This window comes from Anas acuta, chromosome 16, assembly GCF_963932015.1.
Source record: "Anas acuta chromosome 16, bAnaAcu1.1, whole genome shotgun sequence".
In the NCBI taxonomy this organism is placed as follows: domain Eukaryota; kingdom Metazoa; phylum Chordata; class Aves; order Anseriformes; family Anatidae; genus Anas; species Anas acuta.
The window spans coordinates 8,560,697-8,584,219 of NC_088994.1; the positions used below are offsets into that span (position 1 = coordinate 8,560,697).

The 23,523-nt window shown below is 39.8% G+C and overlaps 1 protein-coding gene across 6 annotated transcripts in view; it reads right to left on the minus strand.

Moving 5' to 3' along the window:
• Positions 1 to 23,523, minus strand: part of RIPOR3 (RIPOR family member 3) — a 63,692-nt gene that overhangs the window by 38,100 nt on the left and 2,069 nt on the right. Inside the window, exons 1-4 of one of the 6 annotated variants that reach the window (XM_068700906.1) lie at positions 21,485 to 21,606; positions 19,232 to 19,302; positions 18,409 to 18,488; positions 4,746 to 4,869 (exon numbers count right to left, since the gene is read on the minus strand). The gene's annotated coding sequence lies outside the window, so the exon portion shown is untranslated. Of the gene's footprint in view, positions 1 to 4,745; positions 4,870 to 17,837; positions 18,099 to 18,408; positions 18,489 to 18,658; positions 18,676 to 19,231; positions 19,303 to 21,484; positions 21,607 to 23,523 lie in introns of those variants that run through there. The other 5 variants (XM_068700908.1, XM_068700907.1, XM_068700910.1 and 2 more) reach the window with 5 other exon arrangements.

A 23,523-nucleotide genomic window follows, 5' to 3' on the forward strand; every position in this document is an offset into this window, starting at 1 on the left:
GGCCAAACTGACAGAGTCTACTGCCAGGGGTGACAGAAACACTGAGCTACTGGGGAAAAAACAAAAGCTTGAATCAAACATAATGTTTCTGAGTTGTAAACAGACCTCTGAACTGCTGGATGCTTATATACTCAAACACATTAATACCTGCAGTGTTGTAAGATTGAGATTTCAGGTCTTAGAAAATATATTTTTAATATAAATCAAAAGAGTTGTGGTGTTTTTTTTTTTCATATTAAAGGAGTATGTTTGTCCCTATTTCAATGAGTTGCCATATACCAGTAAAGTATTAGCATTTAGCCTTCAGAATTACCAATTATCCAGACATACAGGACCAAACATTTGATTTTTTTTGCAGCAATAAGTACACTCAAACTGCGTGTTCTACTTTGTCTCTGTTAGTATCAGGGTATTCCTCGAGCCAAAGGACCTTGATCTTCTACAAACAAGAAGTTGGTGTCTGTTTGTGTTTATGGCTAAACTTTTCCTACCCTAGTCACATACTTAATTGTTTCTGGACACAATGGTTTCAACAAATTTATGAGGAAAATATGACTCACTGACTTCTTGCAAAATATTTCTGCTTGTGTTTTGTACTTTAAATTAGTAGCCATGATTTTCTTCTAATATCTTCAAGAGGTTCACTTGAATTTGATGAACTATTGCTAGAGTAAGATATTCATGCTTTCTTAAAATATTATAGTGTCCCATTTGAGAAAAACCTGTTGGTTAAGAGGCACACACCTGCTCCTAGTTGTGTATCTGCAAAAAGTGTGCCAGACTTCTGGTTCCTTCAGCTGATTGTGAATACACGCATCAAGGCAATAGCCTGGGCAACCAGTACGCCAGAAACTGCTGTTCCCTGGCTTCAGCAAGCAGCAGCTGCATATTGCTCACAGAATAAAAGCCAGGTAGAAATCAAGTAAATTATTAGTCATTGTAGAAAATAAACACAGTGAAAAGAAAAAAAAAATATATTAAATGCCAATGGCAGTAAAGTGGCTTTAGGATCACGTTTGTGATTCTGGACAAATCATGCATCGTGACATTTTGCCTTATACCACTTGATGCTTTCTCCTTGATTATTCTTGTAATTTTTATACATAATTTTATTTGGAAATGTTACATTAGCTTTACTTGGGATTGTGGTAGAGCCATTCTATCTTCTGGTTGTATAAACCAAAGAGTTGACTTCATTTTGTATTATCACAACATAATCCTCTTCCAGAGACATTCTCTGGACTTTAAGAATGATCTGTGATTCCAACAAATCATCTGATATTTCAAAAAAAAATCTTTGTTCTAAGTTATTCATTTCACTTCCCTGAATTTATTATAAACTCCAGTACAATATCTTTTTTGCTATTGTAACTGCATTGGCAGTAGGGTTTTAGCTGATAGAAATACATACTGCAAGCACCTAATAGGTGAAAAGACAATCCTGGCATAATAACATCAGAAAACTTTTAAAGTCCAAGTTAAGATCTAAATTTTTCTAGCATCATATTGATGTAATCATAATTATTTTTCTTCCTATCATTTATTTCAAAACTCAGAAACAGTGTAGTTAGCTAACATTTCTGGCTGCTTCTGACGGGTGGTATCCACTTCAAAACACTTGCAGCAGACAATGACATTTGAGTCTCTCATGATACCGATTAAAAAAAAAATCAGATTGCCACAGCGTATTACAATAATGTCAGACTTTCTGAACAGAGTCTTCGGGCTGGTTGGCCTGAACCACTGAAGTTTCCTGTGATTTTAGCATACCCTGGAACAGGCTGGAAATTTCTAGATCTTGGCACTTACTTTGCAGCATTGGGGATCTAAAGAATCCACACCATTAAATTTAATGAAACTCCTGAGATGTGATAACATCATGACTCGGCCCTAATTACTCTAAAGGTATATGTAATGAAGGCTGACAGAACAACGAATTAAGTGTCCATCTTGTGTACAGCACAGTGTTGAATCCACTGGGAAAATACACACTATATTTAATCTTTGCTCTCGAGCATTCTTTAGCAAAACCATTGACCTCTGTAGCAATGGCTACTTTGCTAGATAAACATACCAAATTTATGATGAAGGCCCCTTAACTTTTTAGCATTTTTGTTCAATTATTAAACGAACATTCTATTTATACTGTTATTGGCAGGACTAAGAAAAAAATGTGGTTATTTTTCTAAAGATTAACGACACTTGAATTAGGAAGACATAAAATGCCCTTGATGCTGCATCTCTAGCCATTTTAACACAGCATTACACATAAACAGGGATCCTTTCTTCAGATGCATCCTTTCGTGGAAATTCACAGCACAATCTGAATAGGTTATACGTAATCCAGTGTAACACAGGAATTCTGTTTGCAGGATACCATTTATCCAAAACTGATGTCTCATGCCAATACATATAACCTCTAACTAGTCCACCACACAGACAGGGGAAAAGCCACTGCAATTGCAAATAATGGAAAATGTATGTTTGGTATTCTGTTTATCAGATTCATATGGTAAAACAGATAATGGTAATAAAGAAAAATATGTCTGTGATGAGCTTTTGAATATTTTCCCCTTGGTACTGTTATCAACCATGTCTGAACCACTAAGAGGTACATTTTGCTTCTCCTTTGCAATTTGCCTGCTCTCCCACCTCACACCTACTCGTCTCTTCCTCCCCCCAGTTCCTATGATGAGAATAAAACAATGTGGACAGATGAATTTCTTCAGTCTTCCTTGCTGAAAAAGGCAATCCATGCAGGAAACCATCTTCTACCAAAGTGGTATGTTTAGCTACACTGCTGTGAAGCCCAGTAGCTACAGCTGTATAGATCCATGAGCAGTCATTTTTCCACTCGTATTCACCACACATTTCTGCACGTTTAAAACTGAGCAATGTGAGCAATTACATAGCAATTTTGCTGCAAGTGGAAGATTTTGTTTCTCTACATCCCTGCACATGCATTCCACAACTTCCTGGCCTAAACCTGCCTAAATCAGATTGTTAGCTTGTCCGTTTTATTTGCACCAAATTTATGTCTGTTACGTGACATATTACGTGATTTAGGAATATAATTCCATTCTCAGAAGTAATTTAGGCTCTTAGGATCTAGTTCCGTTGATTTTTAATAAGCATTACATCAATAACTCACACTATATGGAAAGATGGGGCTTCAGTGTGTTACTCATTTAGGTACTCTTGAAAATTTTATTTCTTTCTGGGCTGATTCAATTCTTAAATATGTATTTAAATGCTACATATCTGACATACTTTCCTCCTGGTCATATTTAAGCCATAAAGAGAAAGTCAGATAAACAGCTTTGATCCAGGTTACTGCTTTAGTCATTAGTCCCTTCTACAGCTTTATGCCAGCTTCTGGAAATGAAGTTCTGAGTCTCCAAGTTGGCCATACAGCAATAAATTTAAATAGCAAAATCACTCCCCTCAGACAGCTTCTCCTGTGCTGGAGGTAGCGACTCACATGTAACCGTTTCTAGAGTAGTTCTTTGAACACAGGACTCGACTTTCAGGTCCTTGATGACCTGTTTTTCAAGCCTGCAACTCAATATGTTGCTGTATTTCTAATTAGTTTTCTAAGTATACAGATCCAAGTTCTATTCTCAGTGACACTGGTGCACAACCAGAGGAAATTAATCAGTCATTTATTCCAGATTTTCAGTAGAATCCCGGCAGCAAAGTTGGCCCATATTTAGTTAACGACCTGGAAACTATTTTTCAAGGCATAATTTTGTGGTCAGTTTTGTACCTCCCTCTAGTGGCAGCAGATATCAAACAAATAAGGCACAACAGAGACCTTGTCACAGATCGCACGCTGATGTATTGCGCCTGTTTCTTTCATGGAAGTTTGTTACCCAGAATCAAAGTTGGCTGTAAATCCCACTGTAACTGTTTTGTAATGTTGTAATAGGAGAAGGATCAGGGATTGCATATAGCCCAAATCCCTGTTTACTTCCTTTGCCAGTACGCAGCATATTCACACAGCCACATGTAGTTTCTCCATGTTCACCAACATCATAGCTCTTCGGTTGCTGCGTGTACTTTTGCACTGAGCTTTGCTTTCCTCTTCAGGGAAAGGCACAGAACAATTCACCCATTATCAGCTGATTTATGAGCACAGGGTTTGCTGTAAGCTCCTCTGGTTTCAATTTCAAACTTGATGACAAACTTGCAAGTCTGAATCAGAGATTCAGGAATGTGGCAGGCTCCACACGCTAGCCTGACTTGCAGCTTTTTCAGCTTTGGCAGAATTTGAGTCTGCAGTGAGCTACATTATAATGAATACTTAAAAACAAATTCCTACCAAGAGAAGAAGCAGATGGCTTTGAGAGAGAGCAATTTACAAGTGATGAACAGGCTCTTCCATTTCTGACAAAGGAAAATTTGCCTAGCAGCAAGACACTGGATCCTACATTCTGTCCTTGAGAGGTCCCTCCTTAATTAAAAACCCCAAGGAACATTCTTCTGTAATACATTTCTCATTCTCCCGCTTTCCGCAATCTATGCTTTAGTATATGTTACATGCAGAGTTACTGGGGGTGATCACATCTTCATCCACTGGATGATGCAGGAGCCTCCTAAAAGCCTACTGCCAGGTCAGTTATGAAATAAGAAATGCTCTTTATCTCAGCCTTAGAGTTGTGCAAAGTCCCAGTACTAAGTTTCAATATAAACCCCTATGATGGATAGATATGTTTTGATTATTTCACTGAGAAGGGTATATTAACCAAAACAGATGACAATCTTCCAGCAATAGTGCAGTTTGTTCAATAGTATATGGGATGTCTTTTGATATCTTCAAAAACTGAAGTCTGTCAATCACAATCTACTGGTACATGTCCTGGGGAACGCCTGGGAAGAAGTGGGAGAAGCCATCAGTCATGTAGCTGTCTGATCATGAAAACTGTCCCTTTATTAAGAATTAAGCCATTAAGTCAACTTTCTATGGCAACAATGTTTTATTTCCATAAATGTGGAAATGACAATCTCATACCAAAAAATAATGAAGTTGCTCAGTTAGGACCAGTAACCCAAAGAACACTGGAAAAAGTACACAAAATGTCATATAGCAGGGAAATAGACATCTGGAGAGAGAGAGAGAGTAAAGTTTTATATTTTAAAGCAAAGCATTTTCTTTAATGCTGAGTAGGCACAGACTTACTTACTTTTTGCAAAATCAGTATTCCCACTGCTGATTAGTGACTCTTGGTACGTATATGAAGGTAACTGAAAAGTGTGTATTTTTTAGAAGGGGATATCAAAACCATGACAATGAGAACGGCTCTCATTGACCAGCTAACAGAACAATCTTCAAAAATCATTTGGCATATTTGAACTTTTTATCTAGGCTGAATTTGCTCAGTATCTTCTAACACAGGCTTGTACTCTTATTTTCCAATGAATTAGGGTAGCTGTCATAGCCACACCAACACTGTACTCTGTACTAATCTTCCCGTTCTGTAGACACTCCATAGCCACAAACTTTCCTTGGTGAAGAAAAAAAAAAAAAAAAACCCTCTGAATTTATGTTTATATATCTGTACTTTCCCCTTCATTTCCTACCAATTCCTAATACATATGGTCTGACATTCATGGCCCACATTTTTTACGCTGTTATTCTCTGCTTTTATTTGGTTTGGGTTTGTTTTTAATGAGGTGAACTTTGCACAGCCCAACTCTAGCTCCCATAAAATCTTAAATGGCCAGATTTAGAGATTTTGTACGGAGAAAAAAAGCCTACATACTAACCACAGCTGTACTTGGAAACAGATGTTTTACCCCCTTTAAACTGAACTAATGAGGACAGGAGCATGGAACAGATAGGACAGGAAAACTTCTGTCAGATTTTGAATTTGAAATTATGGAAACAGTGGAGAAAAGACTGGTGCCTCCACACAAGTGGAGGGGAGAAGGGCAGTAAATCCACAATGAAAAATTGCACTGCTGCACTAACTTCAGGGCTCTTTCACTTCGCAGCCTTGTGGATCGCAGTATCTCCACTCAACTCACAAGAGTATCCCATAAAGAGCAGGCCAGATCCTCAGCTGATATGAACTGCAACAGAGTTATAAGTTGGAAATGAGGAGACATTTCTCCTCAGAAGAGCAGTCAGGCATTGGAACAGGTTGCCCAGGGAGGTGGTGGAGTCACCGTCCCTGGGGGTGTGTAAGGAAAGGTTGGACGTAGTGCTTAGGCACATGGTTTAGTGGGTGACATTGGTAGTAGGGTGATGGTTGGACCAGATGGTTTTAAAGGTCTTTTCCAACCTTAGTAATTCTATGATTTACAAAAGTTCAGGATTTGACCCTGTGTCTCTTTTGCATATAGCAAGGGTAAGATGACTCTAAACCACATTTTTCAAGAATTCCATGAAACAGGAAGCAGACCAGATCAGATGCTGTGAAAACATCAACTTCTGATGGAAATTTGATGAAACCAAAACAATTTTTAAACTACCCTTGCCTATCAGAATGGTCTTAACATATAGCGTCTTATGCTGCTAGCTCAGAAGTGTTTTTTAGCCCCACTGTTTCTCTGCCCAGTCTTGCTCTCATGAAAGACACTGATAGAATTGCTATAACTTCAGAGAGAGGATGAACAAACCTTTGCAATTGTGATTTGGCTCCCATACTGGAAAAATGTATTAGTGATGGCTTTGTATAGAAGAGATGCATCAAGTTTTCCCTCTGGTTCCTAGTTTAAACTTCTTAAAAATGTATTTTTGATTTGTCTTCGTATGCTCTTCATCAATCTGCTGCCTTGAAGTACAGAGTGGATCCCTAAGCCACAGCAGAAAGAAAGAATCTTCTGCTGTATAAGGCTATGTGAGACACTGTCATTACACACAGAGGAAACTGGGTTTAGTGGGGCCCTACTTCCCCTAGGGACTACCATAATATAAATTATTAATAATAAAAATAAACATTGGCTAGCTTGAACTTCTCTTCATTCTCCTAGAGCTTATTTTTGTGATGGAATTAGCTAAATAAAGCCCACTTGAAAGAATGCTTAATTGCAAACTATCCAAACAAAACAGAATGGATATAATTGGTTCTTAAATATTAACACTCTAAAGTAGATGGCTTTGGAAACAGCTGAAAGAGTAATGTATATTAGGATACATATGGTAAAATGAGCAGTCAAGCAAAATGCAGTCTAAAACGAATTGAATTTACTTTTAAACTAGATATACAAGTTTTGTCAGTCTGATTTTGCCTAGAAGATACCTTTAGATTATTTCAAGCCTAAACAGAATTACAAAAATATTATTTTCAAAATTATAAAATCAAAAGAGTCAAACTCATGGACTCACTTCTGGACATAGTTTGCCCACGAAAGACCACGACAACGTACAATGATCATTACTCTGTGGAACTTCCCTTAATCCTATTTCAGTCTAAAAATGTTAGCTTAGCAAAGACTACTGTTTCAAGTGTTTATTCTAAAACAGCTATTTTCTTGGAAGTTGGATAGGGAGAGCTCACATAAACAGTTCTGACAAGAGATCTCTAAAGGAGAACGGTGATGCCTTCTACCAAAACAACTGATTGCAGAGTTCACATCTGCCCTGGTCTCTATAAACTTCCTTTCTTCAGCCCTGTGTTTTCATTACTGCTATTTAATACAAATATCTCACAGTCAGCAAATAGAGAATGTCTGTTTGGGTATGAGAAGGCTCCCTTTTGATATTCATTAGAGGTTAATACAGTTGGTCACACACTTGAAAGCATTTCCAGCAAGACTAGAAATTATCTTTAATGCAAGTGAAATTTGTAAACAAAAATACTTTTACATTAGGAGTTATCTACTTTTACAAAGGAGCAAAAAGTAGATAACTGTCTACCAAAGCCATACAGTAAAAAATAATTTAAGAAATTAATAAAGGGTAGTACTTTTTTTTTTTTTTTTTTTTGCAAGACCACCATGTGCTGTGAAAAACAGAAATGAAAACAGCCTAGTGGTAAGCCACTGAAAGTGCAGTGCCTAATCAGCCAGATGTTTACTTTCTCACTTATCAATAACTGACATAAGCAAGACTTCTGCTAGAGATAATAATTTCCTGGAAGTGTCAGGCTCTTCTCAGTCACCTAGCAGAAGCACAAGAAAGCTACTCCCTAGAAAAAGAAAAAAAAAAAAAAAAAAGGCATACTTTTTTGCAACTTGAAGTGCTAAGCAATAGTTGATCAGCAGCAGGATTGGTTGAGATCAAACCACACTTAGGCCAAAAGCTAACCTAATTTTAAGGTCCCTTGAAATGTTATGAATATCATCAACAAAGACAGTGAGTCACTCATGAAAATGAGTTTGGTTTGTGCACAAAAAAAGAATCTATCGGATCTCTGTCTCAAACTTCTTCTTAGACTGTGAACCCAAGTCTTTGTTCCCTTAGGACTCAAAGCTTTCACAGACGCAGTTGCATCTGTTTAGTGTTTCATATTTTTCAGCATCACGAGGAGTTTTTCTTAGACCTTGGACTGGTTTACTCTGCATTTATGTACAACAACAAAATTCCCACAGAAGAGATAACCGAGTTCTTCTGCCAGCTTGTGTCTACCTCTGTCCCCAAAAGACACAGGCAATCCTGGCAAAAGGAGTATTTTGTGTGAGTATTTTGCTAGCATAGCTAAATCCTCACGGATTTTATTTTTTAGCATTCCTCTTAGCACTCACAGCTATGCCAGAAACTTTGTAACACAAATCTTTTATAGAGCTACACAAAAAAAAAAAAAAAACTTGGTTTGTAATACAAACCAAGGGTGTGTAATACAAACCAGGGTGTGTAATACATCGAGTAAGGTTTTGCAAGGTATTAGTAGTAGATAATGTAAATTAAAAAAATCCTCCAATGTGGACATTTTCTGTCATAATTTACGCTATCAGCACCTCACTGCTATCAAGAATATAGGTATTATTTACTACTAAAGTGCTCCTGGAACGAACGAAGCAATCTAGCAAGGCTGTGCTTTCTAGCAGCATAGTTAAAACCAGCCTTCAGACTTAAAACAAGTAGAACTACATGTTTACTGTTCACTATAACTGCTTCTATGCTTGTGTCTTTTGCTAATTCAGCCATATGAAAAATGTTATCTTTGACCAACAATCCTTACCCAATCTAGCTATGAGGGCAGGAATCTGCAGCACAGACAGGGACTTAACAGATAGAGGGAAGGGCTTATTACTTGCGCCACTTAAGATACTGCAAGGACATTGTTAGTGCAGACATACAGCTATAAAACATCTGCAAAAAAGAACAAATTGCATTGACATACAACGCTGCCATATCAAGGTAGCTGCAAATGCTTTTAATGTCATATGGTGGCTATACCATTAAAAAAACTCATCTGAGACAAAGATATAGCAATATTACATTTAAGTGCAGAACAGAGATTACTAGGGCCACAAGACAAGCATAGAACAACTAAAATCCTCAGTTTATTAAAAAAAAATCTGTGGGTAAATCCTTCATGCCTCATAAAACAGTAACTATTTTTGTGATGCAAATTAACTTCATCTATGTCATCCAGTCTTTAATACTTACCTACAAGCCAATTACACTTCAGGCCACCCTTGCAGAATAGGATTGCACCACTTCAAAAAACAGATCCCCCTGTAAGCAAGTTCTCTTAGTTCCCTTTCAAGATGGATGGAGTGAATTATAGTGCTAACGCACACACTGACTCAAGAGCATGAAGAGCTGTCACCCAAGACCAATGAGCAAAAGATGCAAGGTGTCAACCGGGTCACTGTACATACTGATCCTTAGTTCGTCAGCTTCCAATGTCCAAACAGAACAAGGTCAAACAACAGTCACCTTCAAAACATGGTATGTAGGAAAATGACAGTCAGGTTTGTGTTCAGTTACAGTTGTCGGAGTGGCAAAGAGATTTAACACAAAGATAGATGGCCAAACGCATAGTTCATGTTCATGTAGCTATTGCTAGACTGACAATTTAAGGCGTTCTGGTGATAGATGAGATCACCAAGCTTTAAATTTCAGGACAGCACACAGGCAAAACACTTAAATACAATGGTATTGTTATGATTCCAGCGATATTAAACAATGTGTGTAATGACCTGATTTTCTGGCATCAGACAGGCATGATTTGTGAAAGACAGATACCACACATCTTGCCAGATGAGCCCGATATGATGGCAGCAGTGTTCAGAATGCTGAACAGCACTGTAAGCTTCACAGGGATAAGCCTTCCCATTAACGAAGAACTATGCCTGGCTGAAGAGGCAGTCGATGGAACTGTATGTCCCTGTGATGTTTTATATCCCCTGGCAGTTCTCCCACCCTTGCACTATGACCCTCCAAACATCAGCACATGGATCATTGACCTTACAAACACACATTTGTGATCCTCTACTGAATCATCATTGAGAACGCACAGCCCGGAGACCATACTGGCAGAAAATCACTTGGGTACTCTTCAAAATTCAGAAATGGCCACTCAGATACAATATACATGTGTTGACAAGCAATCCCAGCAATACACAAATCCAGATCCAGAATTAACTCCAGACACGCTTCCCGCAGCAATGACACACAGTCCATTCAACGTTGTAACAGACAAAACGGTGTTTTGCTCCATACAACTTGGTTTACTTGAGAGAGGTCTATGACTAGAGGTCATAGTATACTTGCTCATTGCTTTAAATTAAACTAGAATGCAAGTAAATCCACACATACACCGTGGGAAAAGATTCACCATGTATTACTGCAGCTCTGGAGGCAAAAGTTAGGCTGTGTAGATACAGAAACTATGTCTGGATCTTACCAGAAGATGCAGTACGTGATCTTTTCCAAACCTTCTCTTTCAGAGCACATATGCCTTAGACTTGTGTTGTTCTTGAAGAACAATTTTAAGGTACTTTGCACTGCTACTTACTTGTGTTGTACTTCTGATGTTTGTTTACAGGCTGCTGGGATGCCTGCACTGATTTTTAAAGGTTATTTAAATTCTTTATTTGTTAACAAATTATGTTGGTTGCACAACACATTGGCATGTGAACACTTCAGAAAAAGGGAGGGGCACAACTCGGCCTCAGTGGAATTAGGAATAAGATCCAATGACTTCAACAGAGTTACACAAGGGATAGGTCCATTGTTTCAGTGGGAGTTGTGGTTTAAAGTAGTATTTCCTGTCAGCTTTCTACATACAGGACTCCCTTGAAAGGTGACAGTACCTTGAAGATCACTCTGTGGGCTTCCATTTCAGACAGTGAATAACAAAAGCATAGGGACGGCTTTTCAAGAAGTCTATGCATATACTAATGTACTAAAAGAATGAAAAAAGGCACACTCTACTGCTCAGTTAACAGTGATGTTAAAACTATTATGTTACTGACGGAACTAAACTAACTTAACTAAGATTTTTGAACATAATCCATCCATTGTAACTGCATTTATGTTTTTTTCTTCCATTATAAAAATAAACAAACAAAACACAGCAGGCACACAGGTACCAGCTAAATAGCTACGAATCTTTCCAACTTGAGAAAAGCCTATGAATTTTCTATATAGATCAAGTATTAGCCACTTTTTCACAAATGAGAAGATAATTTTAATAATTGCTCCATCAACTACATATGCATTTGGAATGTGCATCAAATCTTTGGGAAAACCATGGCCTATCACTTTGACTTTACAAATCTCATCAAATAAAATCCTTCCTCACATTCTAGAGAAACTGAAAACTCTTCTTACAAAATTTCAGTTACAGAAAGTAAACACTGCGGAAATTCAGTGCACAGGAAAACTGGATGTTATTTATACTGTGTTTCGTCTGCACTACTAGAAATGTAAACCTATTCATGCTAACGCTAAAGCAGTAAACATTATGACTTTAAAGTACACTGAGGTCTTTCAATTGCCTCCCTATTTGGTTATCTGTTGAGTCCTGGTACTGGAGAATGATTTTTTCCTCTTCACGTCTGTGGCAATTTAAATAATAAGACAGAGGTTATGTGAGTGCAAAGAATTATGGAAAAAATGTAAGTGGAAAGTACATATTTTTAAAATGCACTTGAATAACTCAAATGCAGCTGAACTGACATTATTCAGACTTTCCAGTCTTATTCAACACTGGATTGAAACCAAGCACAAGAAATTTCAGGCCCAAAGGACATTTTAAAGAAAATTGTAAGTACCTATATTTCAAGTTTACAATATCTGTCTGGGAAATCTCTACCACCTAAAGACAGACTAACCTGTCTCCTCGTGGAATCAAACAGAAGGGATGTTAACTAATTACGGGGATGTCTGGATCAGCTTGCAAACAAGAACTGATTCCGCCCCAAAGAACACTCAAGCCAGAAACCTGGATTTAAATAACTGTGGTCTTCTAGCAAAATCTGGATGCATTTTCAGATCCAAATTTTACACTGAAAGTTCACTCCTAACCTGTGCAGCCACAAGCACTAGGCCCAGCTCTGCATTCCTTCCACACCCAAAATTGGAGCTCTGCCCGAATAAGGAATGCAAGAGAGAAATGCATTTCTTATCTTTATGGCACATCTTGTTTGGTGATGTACATGCCTGTGAACCTGCCAAAACTCAAATGTGTGACATGCTATGCACTCTAATTCCAAAACTGATAGGTTTCAAAAGATTAATCCTGTAGGACACTTATAAAGAGGTGGAACATTTTTTCATAAGCTTATGTAACTGTTCATAACTCCTGTATACATTGACATATTCCAATACTTCTGTTATAATTTTCAGCAATGGAAAAGTAAAAATGCTAGATTTGTATAAAGGATAGGGAACAAAGGGCGTAAATTATGTATTTCCAAGCTGAGGCACATTTAAAAGTATGGCTATACAAAAAGCAATGTTACACTGTAAAATAAGATTTTAAAAAATACCTACTTCACAGAAAGCAAGTAATAAATAAATGAATAAATAAATAATAATAAAGGCTCCTCAGCATAACAGTCTATGCTTATTATCCTCCCAAAACTCCAGGTAGCATTATGCACAAAGATGCACATAATCACGTTTTTCCATCACTTCAAAACAACATGAGTTTCACTCTGGATTTTGGTAAGAAAAATGCAATTATGTTTTCTTCAGCTACCCAGACAGCTGTATTTCAAAATTTGCAAAGAGAAATAACTTCCAACAGCATATATGACAAGTAACTGTGGAAACAAGTCTCTATGTGTGGATCATGGCCTTTTTTAAATTTTCCCTGATTTTTCAGGGAAAGTCATACAAGAATTTTTTTCCATCTTTTCATACAAGAAATGCCCACCAACGTTAGTTACAGATGCTGTATTTTATGACAAGTCTTTGAGTAAAATGAAATCCTAGTACAGATACAATTGTCAGCATTTTTCTTAAATTAAATTGATATAAAATCAGCCTAAATTCAAGAAAAATCTCCTTTTCTAAACACAAAATGTATCCATATCTGCAGAGTTTCCAATACAATTATAGGCGCCAACCTGTTCTGCTGTAGTTCTGGCCTTCATGGATGTTTTTCTTGTTATTCTACCCCCAAATAGCGTACAAAACGGTAGGAGAAAAAGATGCCCTTCTGTGGTCAAAGTGAAAAGGAGATATTAAGGCAATTTATGTTGCATTTTGTCCAGATGAATATTTTCATAACAGTTGAGAAAACAGTATGTTGAATAGAGCACCCTATGGCAACCAGTCAGACTAAAAGAAATGCTAGCTAAAATCCAGGGCTTTGGTTGCTTTAAGCCTTCCTAGGCAAGATTAAATCAAAATATTTCCTATATACATTCCTTCTTTTCATCAGCATGTCAACTACAGTAAGTAAGAATGTGCTATTAATTCTCAGCATCAAAATCTGGGATAATTTTATATAGTTGAATATGTTTCCTTACTTTAACAGAAACAACTGTTACTGGAAATATTTTCCAAAGCATGCTGCAAGTGGAGCTAAGTAAATCTGCAAGCACACTGCACACTTTTCAGGGAAAATGTTTCTAAAAATGAATCAGGATTTAATAAAAAATGTCTCTGAGGTATGTAACATGCCCATAATACAGTATTTTTCAATTTTCAACCCTGTATAGAGCTTTTAAAACAATAACAGATGGACAAAACAAAAAAGTACAATTCTTCCTTATTGTCTCATGCACAAACATATAACACACGTAGAAAACGAAAGACATGCTCTAAAACATTAATACTGCTTTTATATTTTCCATTAGAAAGACAACTCGCTTGCGATTCCTTCTCCCTTTAAATTGTTTCTGTGGCAACACATCTGGTGCTATAATTCTGGGCCAGAACATTAACTATCCTGAAAGAAGAAAGTTATGTTGTTGTTCTGGTCTGCAAGAATGTGAAGCAAAGAGATCTGCAAATACATGTAACCGTATAACCCTTTCCACCTTCATAGGCGCACATAATGTTGACTATCAATACTTACGCATAGCTTAAAAGTACAAGTTTTAAAATGTTCCTACAATGGTTAGAGAAAACTGTTGTGGTGAGCACACATTCTGTGAGCTTTTTATTTTTTTTTTTTTAGAACAAAACGATGAATGCTTTGTTACTGCTATTCTTACCATATGAAAAATGTGAGGAAAGCATGCAGCTAAGAGGAACAAGGTTCATTCTTAGTCATAAACGTAACTTGCCCTACATCGTTGAGAACACTTGATATTGATTTCTTATCATCCCTCCAATGCTATGTAAACATTACTGTACTATCACCATTTTACAGATGAGATTTGTCAGGAGCACATAAGGCCAGAATGTCTGAAGTGTCTGTTAGATGTGAATGCCTCTACTGCTTGTTGCCCATGCTGATGCATGCAGTCCTTGGCCCTCTAAGCTGTTGAGGGCCAACAGATCTTTCTTACTTGAGATTATAGGAACCTATTAACACTTAGTTTATGTTTTAGAGATCCCAGCTTCAGCCTTCTAGCATTCTTAGAATTTCTAGTCTGAACAATTTAGTTGTAGAGAAAGGAAAGAAAAAACAGAATAAAAACTTAACAAACTGAACTTGGGGCTGTACATTAGCATATGAACATTTTTTTTAATCTCTAATAAACTGTAAGAATAATCTAGAGCAAGTTATTAGGGGCATTATACAGTTCAATTGAGATTGACACGGTAAGATGCCAACACTACAGTGGATCTCAGTCCATGATGTAAGGACCAGAGCAGTTTGCAAGGATTATTGCACTCTCAGCCTGGAATAGCAGGAGTTAAAAAAAAATACCGAAAATAGATTTTTACTACTCTATCAAGTAAATCAGGGATGAATTAATGGAAAGAACATATCTGATGGATAAGAAAATATCACTGACACAGTTACTTTTGCAATAATTGCATTTTAAGTTCCCTGTGAAACAGATTTTATTATTTAACTAGAAATAGCCAAGTTCAAACCTAGATCAATTACATACGAAATGGTTTGTTAACTACACTTACAGCGTTTTCTGTATTAGTGACAAAGAAAGCGAGATTGTCTGGTATTCTGATCCTCTAAATTAGTAATGATTAAATGCACTGACTGGCTGAAAACCAAGTTGTTGTTTTTTTTTTCTTCCCAAAACATTGAATAGAAATCATGGTTTCAGGCACTATGTCTTTGAAGACATATTGGTTTAAAGCAATCTGCACTGAGGGAGAATAAACTGGCAACAGAAATGGAAAAGTTGGAAAAAGTGGATAAAAACTGGTAAGTCAGAAACAGACCTTTAAGTCCCTCTTGGACTAGTGGAGGCGTCATCTTAAGATCAGAATTAAACCCAGGACCCTGAGCACCTGTAGTCATTAAAGGCCTGCTGATGGTCTTTGCAAGACTTGCTGTCTGTATAATTTTGGATTGTCACCAGCCAGTCACCTTCCAAAATCCAGTTCTGGTCAATAACAATCTGGATAATTCAACTCTGTCTGTTCCCTTTTTCTCAGTCTTTTGGCTAAGAGCAAGTGTGTATATTAAACTAATGTTAAACCCACTATTTTACATGAAATATCTACTTCTCTTCCAATGTAGCCTTACTATTTATTTCATCCAAAGGGCATGATTAACAACCCCTCTGAGACATGCCTCATTCCCTTGCTTTGTTTTGCAAAACTTTCTATACCCAGAGCCTCTCTTTTGTCCTGGTACACTACAATTCCACATTATCATTCTTCAAGCCCTCAAGAGAGACACATTACAATTGTAACTTTCCCCTCCCAGTAGACTGACTTCCTTTCTAGCTATAATAGCCCCACTCCGCTTCTCAGGTTCTTTATAAGCATATCGCAAAGGAGTATTTGCGAGGAATTAGCTGTGGAAGGGAATAAAGTGATATTGGTCAATCTGCTACTATGGGGACTCAGGTCCCTGCCTGGATTGATCCTAAGGAACCCAGGGCTGAAGCAAACATTGCAGAGCAACTCTGCTGCTGCTCTTCATCTGGACATAAGGAAATCATCTCGTGTTTATACTGCCCTTTAGGGAACAGCATTACATAACTCACTGTTTGGCCTATATTTCACCATTCTTGGCTTCATGCTGTTAACAGAAATGCCACTCCTTCACTTCAGTTACTGACTCTAGAATTGAGCACAGGATAGGACACAGAACCTGATGTCTCACGGATGCCCTTTCATTCCTCTAAACAATATTCAGAATCTAATGGGCGGAAAAAATTTAACAAGCTAGCTGCTCACTACCATATCGCACATGTCGCATCCCTGATAAGCTTCTCTCTAGACGTGGGGCACAAAGTGGGCTTGGTCTGCTACTCAGTAACACCTCCTTCCCATATGGGAAGCACTAGTGCTTATGTCATCCACTCTGCAGAATTCAGGGCAGCAGCATGTAACTGAGCAACTGCATGAGAAATGAACATTACGGAGAAGTTTTTAATGTTCACGTTCCACTAGACACCACATCTTTCTCAGACACCTCTCTCCATTCAACATAAAATGCTCCCTCAGATGTACCTTGTGTTGTTTACTACCCTTACACGATCTAAAATGACCATTACTATGCTTTTTCTTTTTCAGTAAAGTCTTTCCAAAAAGATTATGTAATGCCCCTCATTAAAAGGTGTAGCTCCCATTTTACAGCTGTGAAAACACTGGTAGAGACAGATCAAGTCTTGTTACCAATGAAGTGAATGACTGAGTCGGGAGTTCTGAGTACTGCTGCTCTGACTCCGGTTCGATACTCGCACGCTCAAGAATTACGTAACATCATTTTCCAAACTCGTTCAACTTTCTTGGGTTGATGAACAAGTCAATTTCCATATGGCCCAGTGTATTTAAAACTTATTGAAAGGGGAAAGTAAACTCTGTCTGCAGCAAAACGTAACCGGGCCACGATCCAAAACCTCAATCCATATTTATGAGCAAATAAAATACAACCTCTACACATTCAAAAAGAGCTTACAAAAATATAACCAGCCCATACAGCGACACCTCCAAAACACAACCCCCGCAGGATGGCATAAACATTGCCCTGCTCCTCTGACTTTTCCACCTGCTCCAGCCAGGCATTCACCTCCTGAGGGGTTCCCGGGTGTCTCCTGGCACGAACGCGCTTACCCCTGGCTAAACCACCACCACACCGCCCTGCTCCTGCAGGAGGGCTCGATGCTTGCCTGCTCACGGCTCTTCGGCTCCCGGCTATCCGGAGGTGCCCCCGCTGGAGGAGCCGGGCAGCTCTTGTGGGTTTCCCGCAGCTCTCCCCGCCGCGGTGCCGGAGCCTCCCGGTTGCCCCGCGGCGCCCGGTCCCCCACCGGCACCGGGACCGGCACCGGGACCCTGCTTCTCTCTCCCCCCCGCCAGCCGCAGCCCCGCGGCTCGGTCGTGCTGCCAGGTGCTGCCTTACCTGCGGGCTCGCCGGGGCCGTGCCGCCGGGAGGGCTCCGCCAGCCCCGCTTATCGCCGCCGGCTGCCGCCCGGCCGGGCTCCGCTTCCAGGAAGCCGCGGCTCCGAAGCGCTGCTGGCTCGCAGCTGGCTGCCGATCGCCCCGTCCCGCTCGCTGCCTCCCTTCCTCCCTCCCTCCGACCCCCCTCATCCTGGCAGGGGGGCTGGGAAAGTGCAGCGAGGCTCCGGCACATGCCGAGCTTGCGGTCACGGCCCGGACCCTCTGCTATTAATCAGGGAGCATCCCAAGCGCCCCCTCGCTTGCTCCAGCTGCTTTAGCAGGGCCGGGGCAAAGGGGCTCCGCTCGCAGGGCCACCCACCCCTGTCCCCCCGGCATCCCCCCTGTCCCCGCTCTCCTCACCATCCTCCTCCAGCCCTCATCAGCCTTTCCCTAAGCAGCATCTTTCCTTCTCCTAGCGCCCCTTCCCCTTCTCCATCCCGTCCTCCCAGAGGTTTTCTATTACTGCCCATGTGTCGTTTGCTCCGTTTCATTCTTTGCTAACCCAAGCCCTTTCTGCTGCACCCACTACTGACCTCGTTGCTTCCTCAGGCAGGCACTGCTCCTCCAGAATGAGCTCCCTTCTGCTTGTTTTCTGGACTCCTTCCACATAAGCCTGGCAAAAAGATGTGAATTTGTGATGTAGAAAGCAGGACGAGATCCTCCCAGGTTTGCTGCCTCACCGTATGAACCCACACAATCACATCTCTTTTCTTTTGAACAATGCCTTGCCAGGCCTTTTGTAAACACCAACGCACATCTGCGTTCCTGCCCTGGGCACAGCACCTTGTATTAATTACGGTGTGTCTCATCCCTCTTTCACTTTCACCTGTTTTTTCACCATTTCCCCGCAGAGTCAGCAAGTTGATTGACTGACAGCACAGGAAACTCAACGCTCCCCGCGAAGCAAATGAGCTGACTGTACGGAAGTCGGATGTGCTTGTAAGATAACTTTATTACTAAATGTGTTTGCTCCCCTTCAAACCACATACAGTGAGACCTAGGACACGCACCAGGCCCTCCTACGATCGTGTCTCAGGAGGATAAAACACAAGCTAAAGCTCCCAAAGCACCAGCTGACCACAGATCCCCCCCCAAGAACCTGTCAGGGCAGAGTTATTGCTCTTTTACAGTACTTTATGACATTGCTTAAATGAAAGCCTTGAAAAAGGGAGATCTCTCACATCACTGAAAAAAGCATGGTTTTAAGAAGATGCAGGAGGGAATGGACACACATGAAGGTGAGAGCAATAGGAAAGAAGCTGGGCTGATGGAGTCAGCTGAACAACTCAAGCACTTTGGGTTTAATATGCTTTAGAACGAACAGTGCTGAAATGCAAGTAAAAGTGGTTTTCATACCTGATCTTGAAGCTGATAGGTGCTTGGAGGGCTGAAAAAAGGCACCAGTGATACCCCACGGAGAAGACAAACTGCAAGGAGATGCAAACACATGGACTTGTGCATGTAACAACATATTCTAAGAACTGTAACTCTACTTATTGTTCTCTTGCCTTTCCCAGTATTTGAGGGTTTTAAGACCAATCACACTGCTTCAAGAAGCATCCCCCTGGCAAATACAACTATAGCAGCCTAAGATGGAGCAAGCCACATGGCCGGCCTCTGCTAGGGGTTACCAGTCTTACAGGGGGCCAGCAGAGCTGGCTGCGTGCTCCTGCCTCAGGCCCAGCAGCGTGAGCTGTGTCAGATCAGCTCACACAGCACAGGGCTATGCTAAAACCTGGGCTGTGAACTGCAGCCGTAACAGCGCGGACTCGTGTCTCAGTGTGCCAGCCACGCAGCAGGGTGGAGCACGCAGGGGCTATTTTAAAGCAACTTAACTGGATTTGCAGGAGGACGGTTGTCAGAACACCAAATCTCTGCAGGAGCCCTACACAACTGCTGTTGACCAAAAAACCTTTACTGTTACTGTCATTTCCTCCTGACTTATAATAAATCGCACAGACCAAACCCTCAGCTAACGCAAATGACCGAGGTTCCATCACTCCCTCTGCAGATGGCCATATTTAGTTCAGCTGAGGATTGGTCGTGTTTTTATTCCAGTTTATTTTTTTATGATCTTCATTTGCTGTGTCTTCATCTGGTGTGTTTATGTGGCTGGTGCTTGGTTTTCATTATTTTTAACTGCATTTCAGATTATTTGCTCAACGGTTTTGTTCACATTCTCTCCTTTTCCATGAAATTGTAATAAAACACTTGGCTACAGATTTTCCAAATTGAATACTGATGTTTAGTGCAGCTAATTATGTAGCAGGGTTCAAAGTGAGTTCTATAATGTAACAATTTACATATTCTTGAAAACAATGGACACAAACCTAAAAACTATTGTTACAAGCTAGTTTCACAGTCTTCTGGAATTTCCTTTAAAAAATACATATGTTTGGTATTCTCACGCATATAAAAAGCGGTAAATACTCAATTGCTGCCACCATTATAATATTTATGAAGAAAAAAAACAAAATACACTGATGTCTCTCAGACCTAAAGGGTCATTAAAAATGCGAGTATGTTTTCTCCAGTAATCTCAAAGCACCTCACAAATATTAATTCAGCTACCTGACATCCATGAAGTTGTGTGCCAATGATACACACAGATCATTCTGCAATGAAATATTCAGGACAGTTGCAAAAAATGGTATACATTGACTGTTCCAGCCACACCAATGTTCTGGAAAAATCGGGTTCACTTTAAGCAATTTTAATAATTATCAGATTGACTTTAAACAATGTTATTGTTTAAGTATGGACTTAAGTCATTCTTTTTTGGTCTCTAAACCAACTGAACTATAGACAGAAAACTCTGTGTAGACCAGGCTACTAGGGAAGATCCAGACTAAACTGACTTTTAACAAAGGCTCCTGTGAGCCATACCTTTGTTTACACTAGCAGTAGCTAATAACTTAGCTAATAACCTAGTTAGCAGTCTTAATATGGGCCTTTACCCCAGGCTAACCTGGAGAAAACAATCATTCTTCTTGCAGCTCTTGGTGCAAGCAATATGTATGCTAACAGTTGCTTGTCTCTCTACACCACCCTTTTTTATTTTGCATTCTTTTCATTTTAAAATGTTACTTCAATGTTAATTAATATGAAGTAATCTGCATAGAAGCAGATTATCAATACATTGGCACTTCTGTTATTGTAACACAACAAACTCCAGAAGTTCAAGCACACCATCCCTATATAAAGAATATTTACCAAGATTTTCTGGGAGTGTGCTATAATAAGAATAAACTGTAGTTACACAGGTCCAGAATTCTAAGCATTTGAGTTTTTGCTTCTTTGTACATTCATCTGCCTGCACTGGAATTTTTAGTTCACAGTGTTATAGCTCAGGAGGGAAAATAGAAGAGAGGCCAACAGAAGCAGAGAATACGCTCTCAGAGCTGAACAGGACTGTGACAGTGGCTGAACTCACATGGACTCAGTATTTCCAAATGTGACATACATGGAAAAACTGAATTGCTTCGCTGCTCTTCCCTGCTTGCCCTTTTCTATTTTTACTTATTACAGTGGATCAGTGCTGCTTGGTTAATAAGCAGCGACAGCCCTATTATGTCAGCGTCTACACGTCTGCCTGCTTCAGCTCCGTACCTTCACACCGGGTTCGCCTCGCTGATGTGTGCTCACAACACCCTGGGCACAAAAACCCCGCGGTCAGTTCAATGCCTGGGCACGGCGACTGCTCACAGCTCCCCCGAACGGGGCCAGCGCCCCGCGGCCCCGCACCGCCCCCTGCCGGCACCTCCCGCCACGCCGTCGGGGGGCGGGGCCTGGTGGGAGGTGGGCGGGGCCTAGCACAAGCCCCGCCCCCGTGGCGGGTCCCGCCCCGCGCTGCCCGCAGCACCGAGCCCCGAGCCGGTAACTGAGGGAGCTGCAAACACTGCCGGGTGCTCAGAGCTCGCACCCCGGAGGAAGAGAGGGCACAGCACCACCCTGCAGCGGCACAGGAGCGCGATGTGCAGATGAAACCACAGCAGCCCGGCAGCTTTAAAGCTCAGATGCTACCTGCTTGTTTGATAGGTAATTAATTACCTTTAACCACTGGCAAGGCATGCTGTTTGCTCTATTAAGCATACCATGGGTGGTCACAAGTAATTTTAAGATCTATCAAACACCATTCTGTCTAAAAACATTCCTTTGTAGCCAAAGGTGTAAGTTGCCATTATTCAGCAGAAAGCACTTAAAGCAGCATTTATTCCAGGCTGCAGCTGCTAGCAGGGGGCATTTTTATCCACCAATAACAGGAACATGCTATCGAGACAAGCTTAAAAGCAAAATCTTTACTCCAAAAAGTTTATTAAGTGGAGCTTTTTATCTAATTCTCTCTTTAAGCCAAAACTAAAATTCCAAATTCTACCAACGTGAAGCTTAAAAGAAAATTCTGAGCAATTATTCCTTTGGTCCATCATAATTTTTCCAAATTCTAGATTAAAAATAGTGGGTACTGGAGAGATAACTAACTGACGTTCATATACTACCTTAGGGAAGGAAACACCACCGTGTTATCTATTGACCTATGCAGATCTAGCAGCAGCATGGTTTCTAACTATATACTTGCACCTATACAACCACGGCACTACCAATCTACTCTTGATAGGAGTGTGTCGTATTGCTGATTTGCATACCGGATAAGCAACATACCATTATATCACTATTATATCACTACTTCCGTGCTTAAAGTTATTTTATAGATATGCAGTTAAAAAACAAATACATCCATTACTAAAAAGCAAAGCAAAACAAGAATTTCCCCCCCCCCCTTAAAATGTACATGGCACCAAGTGTCACAAGTCCAGGATAAGAACTCCGTTCTTATTATACGTGCCCTATTTAAATATTGCTGTTGTTAATAAGTTAACTAAACTGCTATGTAATGGGGTTTACTTGACGAGCTTTGTGCTTATGTTTGTATAGTGCTGTTGGTATGCACTGTATTTCATGGAGATAAAACATAACAAGCTACCCTTCCCAAATTCTTTCTATATAATGCAACATTTGTAATTTCAGGGATCCTACTCCAGGATCACAACAGTTAACAGAATATTATGAAAATAACAGAACGTAATGTTCCATGGCTTCATGGGTACCTATAAATAGTGCTTTACAACATTATTTGCATTTGTGAACATCAGATACCTCTACAACAAGAACGGCTTGCACGTACTTATCAAGGGAAAAGGAAAAACAACTTGAGCTCACATATATCCCTAGCATCTTGAAAACAAAGCTATCCAAGCATATACACTGTTCTTGAGAACTCCACTTTTTGCAGGGAAATGTAACTGCTATACAAGATGAACATATCAAAAACTGCAAAAGGCATCAAAATGAAAGCCTAACATACAAATTCTATTTGAAAGGAGTAGAATCTGTGATATGACCTTATTATCATTTTTTAATAAAACTTCTCTTCCTATTGAAAAAAACCTCTCATCAACTCCAGTATTTAATCAGATTGCCCCCTGCTTGATCCAATGAGCAAGCGCTGTCTTGTGCAAATAAAAAATAGCTTAAGTTAAATGTAAAAATAGCATAAGCTCTGAGTTACACAATAAAAGATTTGGTAGGTCATCAGTAACAGTCAATATATGCTGGTAGACGTTTTTTTATTCTTAGAAGTATTCTTTTAA